Genomic DNA, 6384 nt, shown 5'->3' with positions numbered 1-6384 from the left:
CACTTTCAGTTTTCACTTTCATGCATTGGAGAAAGAAATGGCAACCCACTCCAGTATTTTTGCCTGGAGAATCCCAGGGATGGGGGAGCCTGGTGGGCTGCCATCTATGGGGTCGCACAGAGTCAGACACGACTGAAGTGACTTAGCAGCAGCAGCAGCAGTAATGTATTTATTGGGGCTTCCCAGGTGGCGCTAGGGGTAAAGAACTGGTCTACCCATGGAGGAGATGTAAGAGATATGAGTTTGATCCCTGGGTGGGGGAGATCCCCTAGAGGAGGGCATGGCAACCCATTCCAGTATGGTAGGAGACAGTCCATGGGATTGCAAACAGTCGGGCCTTGACTGAAGTGACTTAGCATGCATGCACTGTATTTATTGGTTCCTTAAGTGTATACTGTCTGTTTCTAAGATGACTTGTCTGTCAGCACCTACAACAATGCTATCTTATACAATACCAAACACTACAGATGATATATGTATTACTAACAGTAGACTTCAAAAATGAGAAGATAATGTGAAAAAGAAATTTATATTTTTTTACAGGTATAATTCAGGCACTGATAATGAAGAAGCTGCAAAATGATTGCTTTACTGTAGCCCAGTGTAATAAACAGTATTGCAGTCATCTTCATAATACAGTACTGAAAATACTGTTACATTAAAAAAAAACAAACACCTAACTGTGATGATAGGCTGATGTGAAATTTCTCCAAGTACAAGAGAAAAAGGCATATTGTACCATAATGTAATCCTTTGAAAGCAAAGATATGAAATAGTAAGACAACTAACACATTATTAATTTTGTGTTAAATATTTCACTCAGTTTACACCTACATAAGGACAGACCAGTATCCACATATATTTTAAGCGTTCATGATATAACTTTTTCTTAAATTTTTTTACTATTTCTAGGCTCCACATCTTGTCTGTCAGTTTTTTCAAACTGTTGCCAATCTCCAATATATATTTATTGGGGAAAAAAAATCTATGTATAAGTGGAACCTCTCAGTTCAAACCCATGTTGTTCAAAGGTCAGCTATATTTTTAAGAGCCTGAAACATTGATACTAGCATTTAAGTCCCAACACTGTCACCTCACAGTTTGGGGGCAGCTTCTTTGAGAAGGAGGACTATGGGGCTGAGGGCCTTATATGCCTGTCCCTCCGTCTCAAATCTTTGTGTTCCAGGTGAGAAGCAAGAGAGTGACGGGCACCGAATGCTTACACATTTATGAATAACAAGAATGATATGGCCACCCCCAGTCCCCCAGATATTGAAGCAGCACCTAGTAGGCTTGAGGTCAACAGACAGCTCTACTTGGGAACGCTTCCTCTGTGACTTGCCTGGCTCCAGACCATCCTTGAGATCTTAGCTGCCCCACAATCCAGCAAGGAGAGGCTGCCCCATTTCTGGGTTCCCTCTTGCCACCCCACTCCCCACCCCACCAGGCTTATCATCCTAAACTGTGCTTCCCCGTCTATCTTCTCTATTGGACTGGGCTTGGGGAGGAGGTCCACTTGGCACAGATGTGCCCCCAAGAAAGCCATGTCCCTGCAGATTGGAATAAAAAGCTGAGGGTGCACAGGCTGAGGCTGTACAGGCCCCAGGGAAGGAGTACAGAGCTGAGTGGCACAGGAAAGCTAGGCCTCTCCATCTGGGCCCACCCAGGTGGCTCTTTCCTGTGCTCTTGCTCAGGTGGGCATGTGAAACCTGATGGTACTGCATGGCCAGCCTGAGCCTTGAGCTGCCTTTTGTATTGATAAAACCAGACGATGTGGTCAGGGCCACCAGTGGAAGCACAGCTGAGGTCACAGAGATACCAAATCTGACACAAGATGCCGTGGACAAGGTGGCAGAAGAGCCTGTCATGATGACGCAGGCCTGGGTCCCTGACAGTGGTGGGCAGCCAGAAAAGTCCAGCAGGCCTGTGGGGGCAAGGGACAGGAAGGAGCGGGAGTGGACCTCTGGATGGATGGGTCCCAGGGGCCACGACCTCAGACACTGTACCCTACTCTGAATGTATCTAGGCCACAGGCAGGACCAAGCCAGGCTGGCAGGGATCCACAGGCCAAGGCCCAAGGCCCCATACTGAGACTCACAGGGTCTCTCTCCTACAGACCCCATCCTGCCCCAGCCCTAGCAGGGCCTCCCCGTCCGTGCATCCGCCCAGGGCTGGGAGCCATCAGCTCACTTCCCTTCATGATTGCAATCAGCCAGCCGGCAGAGGAGGTTTTCCCTTTGCTGGGCTGATGCAAACGCCTGGGCTGGAATCACTTTCTAACAGGGGGTGGCTGGCAGGACTGCGGCCTGCAGGGGAAGAGAGAGGGGTTCCTGTAATTTCACCTGAAGCAGTTTCTTTAGAGTCAAGGCGAACCTCAAAGGAGACTCCTGGAGGAGCCCCAGGCTCTGCCTGGTTCCCCTGAGAGGCTGCAGGAGCTCTGTGGAGAACACCCACTTCTCTGTCCTCCACAGGGGCACCCCTCCCGCTGCCCGCCCTCCCAGTCACATTTGCTTAGAGGAATGTGACTCTGTTCCTCACACACTCGATGGGACATCCTTGCTCCCTTCCCTTCCCTTCATGGCCTCCTCCCGTTGTCCCGCCTCAGGAGCCTGCCTTTCTACACTCTGGCTCAGAGAAGCCCTGATTTCTTCTAACCTCCTCTCCCTCTGACCCCCAGATGCCAGCCCCTCAAGGTTATCCCTAGCAGTCAGCTCACACTCTCCGATCATGCCACCCTCCATGCCTCTAACCCCACCTCCCCACACCCTCAAGGGCTGACTTCGCGTTCTATTTCCCAGGAAAAACAGAAGCTATTGTCCCCTCCTGCCACCAAACCCACTGCAACTTCCCAGCTGGACAGAGGGCGCCCACCCAGGCGGCCCTTCCCTGAGCTCTCTGCTCAGGTTGTTGTGTGATACCTGATGCTGTGATTCCTCCCCGTGACCATCCCCTTCAGGCACCCTCTGCATGGCCCGCTGTCCAGCTCTCCCACCCATTTCCAGCTCATCTCCAGCAGAGAGATATTCAAGTTTCCCTGCCTGAAAAGATCCCTCTCTGACTGCTTGACCCCTCTAACTGCTTCTGTGTCTCTCTCTCTTCTTCCCTTCAGAATAAACCTTTGAAGAGCCATCTATCTGTCTTACCCTCCCTCATTCCTCAGCCCGCTGCCACTGGCTTCTGCCCGCACCATACATTAAAATATTCCCCTCTCCGCCCCCCGCAGAGGCTCCAGCGGCCTCCTTGTCCTTAACCCAGGATAATAATCCCAGGGGCCACATCTTATCCTCACCCTACTTCTCCCCCCGCCCACCTGGCATTACCTTCTAATTCCCCAATTTCCAGTGCTGTTGCGGTGCGTCCTCAGCCTCTGGGGTCAGACAGACTTGCTTGCATTCAGTCCTGGTGATGTTGCTTCTTAGCTGCAGGAACTCCACCTCTCTGAGACTCAGTTTCCTTTTCTGTAAAATGGGGTAATAAAAGTCTCTGCCTCGGGGCTCATTGTGAGGATGAAATGAATTAACCATTAAAAAAGAACTTAGCGCCCAGCATTTTAGTAAGTGCTGCTCAGTGAAAGTTAGCTGTTAAAAGTCTCTAACTGCATCTGGTTCTTTTGCTCCCCACCGGAATCAACCCACTCCAGCCTTCCTACGATCTGCGTTTTAGAGAACGCCCCCGACTCCTCACCAGCCAACCTGCTGTCCTGATTCTTCCCAACCATTCTCCCCACAGTAGCTAGACTGGGATTCCTGGGACTCAAATCTTCTAGGGACCCCACACACCTATCCCTGGCTGAAAACCCCACAATGCTTCCAATGCTCCTAGCATGAAGCCTAAACCTGCTCCTCCTTTAATAGATTTTATAACTATTTTTAAAACAAGAGGCAAATTACAATGGTCAAGAATTATAATAACAAATTTTCTACACAAAATTTTTCTTTGCTTAGAATACAATCTGAAGTCAGGACTTTCAGAGAAGCCTTGTGGGAATATTCAGCCTCCATAGTTTTCAGTTTCCCTCAGAAAGCCTATTTACATAAAAAGGGAAGTTTTTCTCTATAAGAAATCCCATTTTTTGTGTGTGTATGCACAGGTCCCAAAACTCTTACATAGAATGTAACACCAAACCACAGTTGAGTATTTAAGACGTCCTGGGTCTCTGGGACACGAACCTCCACCCCTGCTTGAGCTGAATACTTTAAACCACAACTTTTTAAAAATTCTTATTTTTCTTCCCCATTTTTAAGTTGAAATATAGTTAATGTACAATGTTATGTATCACAGGTGTACAGTAATTCACAAATTTTAAGTTATACTCATTTATAGTTATTATAAAATATTGGCTATCCAAATTCCATGTTATGAAATATACCCTTGTAGCTCATTTTATACCTAATAGCTTGCATTTCTTAATCCCCTACTTCTATGTTGCCCCTCCCCACTTTTCTCTCTTCGTCAGTAGCCACTAGGATGTTCTCTGTATTTGTGAGTCTGCTTCTTTTTCTCTTATGCTCACTAGTTTGTTGTATTTTTTAGATTCCACATGAGTAATATTATACAGGATTTCTCTTTCTCTGTCTGGCTTATTTCATTTAACATAATGCCCTCCAAGTCCATTCATGCTGTTGCAAATGGCAAAATGTCATTCTTTTTTATGGCTGAGTAATATTGCATCACACACACACACACACACACGCTAAGTCACTTCAGTCACGTCCAACTCTTTGTGACCCGATGGACTGTAGCCTACCAGGCTCCTTTGTCCATGAGATTCTCTAGGCAAGATTAGTGGGGTGGGTTGCCATGCCCTCCTTCAGGGGATCTTCCCGACCCAGGGGTCAACCCGCGTCTGCTGTGGCTCCCGCACTGCAGGCAGGTTCTTTACCCCCGAGCCACCAGGGAAGCCTATATGTGTGTGTATCTATATCAATACACACATGTATCACATTTTCTTTATCCATTCATCTGCTGGGGGACACTTAGGTTGCTTCCATATCCTGGCAATTAAATCAGAACTTACTAAATGTCATGTGAATTACCTGAGGACCTGGTCAAAAGGCAATTCTGAGTCAGAAAGTCTGGGGTGAAAGTCTGGGGTGAGACTTGAGGGTCTGCACTTCACACAAGCCCCCAGCCAATGCTGAAGCTCCAGTCTCGAGGTCCAAGCTGAATAGGAAGGCTTTACGTCTATCTCTACCCACGAGACTGTGCATCTCTCAAGGAGAGGGACCATGTGTGCTTTATTCACGATGCCTGCTCATAGCAAGTGCTTCATATCAGTTTGTCGAATGAATTGTTCTTAATGCATACCCAGTTCCCAGCCTCCTTACGTCCTTCTGTTGTCTAATTTCACTCATGCCTTTTGGACTCTCCACTTGCTTTTTGAGAATGCTCTGGGCCCAGATCCGAGAGCTGAGCCGGGGGCCTGCGGCCACAGGCGTATTGTCATGACATGGCCTTACATCACAGGCTCCTCACCTGCCTCTGCTGCAGCCACATCCTGGTCCTTGTCTTCAACAGATCTGCTCCTGCTCAGAAGCCTGTCACACCCAAATTCCCCTGCCTCAGCATAACCTCCTATCCTTCATCTCCCCACACTGATCACATCACATTGCACCCCAGCCCCTGGCTTTTCCATCCTGACTCTCTTCTTCCTCCCACCGCAGTCCAGTGATCTCAAAGAACTCTTCCCCATGTCCCTGTGACACCCCTTTACCAAAACCCCCTGCCCCGGGCCTATGTTAGGGCCTGACATGCCCCACAGGGCAGGGGTTCGCCTCTTCTTCAGGGCCTGCCCTCTGGGCACCCCCTCCTAGTCTGCCTTCTTCCTATCTGGGTGCTGCTTCTCTGGTCTTTCGAGGACCCCTCATCTGCCCTGTTCAGTAAACCCTTCCTGCCAACCTGCATCAGCCGAATCGCCTTCAGAACAGACTGGGATCCAGACCCCTGCAACACAACCCTCTCCTTTATTCACTGGCTGCCAGATAAATTCCTGCCTGCTCCACTGGGCCTTCAGCTGGCCACCCACTCAGAACCAGGCAGTGCCAGGTGGGGTGGGAAGCAGAAGGTAAGGGCTGTACAGGGTATGGCAGGACCGCATCCCACTGGGCAGGAGCTCCGAGTCAGTGGACCCTCACCTGTCAGACAGGATCTCTTACCTATCCCCACTCTGCCCAGTGACCGCCTGTCTCAGCCTCCCTGGCAAGATAAGGAGATACCCTTTGAGTAATTTTTTCTTCCAAGTTTCACTGATCTCAAATACTAGAAAGTGATGAATAAGTCTGTGGTTTGCTATGGAGGTTCCATGTCAGATAAAGATTCTTCCGAAGCCCGTCCTCCCTTTGCTTCCCTGGGGCATGGGCACACTGAATAAAAGTCGGGGGCTGT

The sequence above is a fragment of the Capricornis sumatraensis genome, chromosome 9 (assembly GCF_032405125.1).
Source record: "Capricornis sumatraensis isolate serow.1 chromosome 9, serow.2, whole genome shotgun sequence".
Taxonomy (NCBI): Eukaryota; Metazoa; Chordata; class Mammalia; order Artiodactyla; family Bovidae; genus Capricornis; species Capricornis sumatraensis.
This window is presented reverse-complemented; position numbering follows the sequence as displayed.